The sequence below is a fragment of the Limulus polyphemus genome, unplaced genomic scaffold, assembly GCF_000517525.1.
Source record: "Limulus polyphemus unplaced genomic scaffold, Limulus_polyphemus-2.1.2 Scaffold438, whole genome shotgun sequence".
Classification (NCBI taxonomy): Eukaryota; Metazoa; Arthropoda; class Merostomata; order Xiphosura; family Limulidae; genus Limulus; species Limulus polyphemus.
In genome coordinates, this window is record NW_013666048.1 from 537959 (window position 1) to 539734 (window position 1776).

General features: G+C 29.3%; 1 protein-coding gene across 1 annotated transcript in view; it reads right to left on the bottom strand.

Moving 5' to 3' along the window:
• The window catches only part of LOC106458278 (kinesin light chain-like), a 93047-nt gene extending 91865 nt beyond the window's left edge, over positions 1-1182 (bottom strand). The window contains exon 1 of the mRNA XM_022384436.1: positions 1117-1182. The gene's annotated coding sequence lies outside the window, so the exon portion shown is untranslated. The remainder of the gene's footprint in view (positions 1-1116) is intronic.
• Positions 1183-1776: the final 594 nt, after the last annotated feature.

Sequence of the window (1776 nt, forward strand, 5' to 3'; positions counted from 1 at the left end):
AGATTTCACAAAAATATCAGGATGAGTGAGGATACATATTTGTTTGACATCAATGTTCTTCCCTTTTCTTCAGTTTGTTTGTATTTTTGTTAACATACATTTTCATTGTGGTAAACAAAATAATAATTTGATCTAAGTAAGTTTTTATCTTCTTCCCGATTTGTAAAAAATCCTTACATGACAGAAAAAATTATTATTATTTTTGAAATTTCCAAAGCTGATTTATGGAATATCCGTTATTAAAACCAAAACAACTTTTATGAAATTTAAGTTTGCAGGCCTGTGTTATTAAACTTTGGTCTGTTATAGTTTGATGTTTTCCAGTAAATTATATTGTTTTAAAGTTAGTTATGTCATGTCACTAACTTTCCACTAAAATAAAGTTACTGATGCTTTTGTTATTCTTTAATAAGATCGAAATTGAGGTATAAACAACATTTATTTGAATCTGTAACTTACTGACTGATGACAATCCTTTCAATACAAAACCATATCTCTAACTAAATGCTGTCATCAGTCCAAAAGCTAAGGCTTCAATTGTTTTGTTTTTTGCATATTTCAATACTAATACTAGTTGAACTTGAGCTGAAGACATATTCTAAATGTTGTGTAAGTTTTGAAGCACTATCAAGGGTAAAACTAAGTAGATCATGGTGCACTTGACATAGATGATTAGGTAACATTAAAATACTAATTGGTATCAGATTCTGAACTCTTTAACCCTATTAAATTATAATAAATAACAATGTTTCTACAGTCAACTACAGAGGTGTAAGAACATAATTAATTATTTTATGAATTGCATTTCTCAAAATTTTCTTATCCTAATCTTAGTAAAAAAGTTGTCTTAACAAAGACAAAGCTTTACCTCCACTAAGTCTAACAGTAACACTAACAGATCAAACCGTCTGCAGTTAAAATTAAAACTAAAAGGCCGATTTAAGTGACGCATGAGACTATTTTTGTTTATAATTACAATGAAAACTAATGTAAAAAATTAAAATGTTATTAAGACATGGCTGGAATAAGCATTTCCATCATTAATTCGACACATTATTACTAGTTAAGCCAAATGTCTCAAAGGCTAGAAATTTAAAAAAAAAGGAAAATCTTTACCTGACCTCACTTTATTTCGTCCTAATAACTACACCTATTAACTTTGCACCACACACATCACCAAAGCTACCGCCCTCTGTAAGTTATAGTTTGAAAGATTTGTAAACATTTTGTTTTGATAAAGGTTTATCCCCTAAAAGTGTCATTTATCATCAGCCTTAAAAATAATAATTTTACAAAGTAAACGTGTCCTCACGAAAATCTGTGAGATTCTCACTATAGTATGTTTCACTACTACAATATTTTAAAATGGCAACTATATTGTTCAGCTATGGTAAATACAGGTGATACTGAATTAACTTTATAGCCATGTCGGATAGGTCTCCTAGATAACATATATCGATTACTAAGTAATACTAAATCTCTCATGAACTAAGTCGATGTAAATGGAGTAATGAAACTGGCCACAAAATGTAATATATAATGCACAATATTTATTAAGACACTAAATACAAACAGTATCTATATTTGCTTGAATAAACACAATAAACTGTCACTCTGATTTGAAATCTTTAGTGGTTAACTTTTTCTCTCATACTGAGTACACCAACTCAAATGTTATTTCACACTATAATGACTAAATGTCACAGTCCTATGAATACAGGACAACTTGAATTTATACAAGGCAACCACTACTGACACGTGACTGGTCATTCTCAT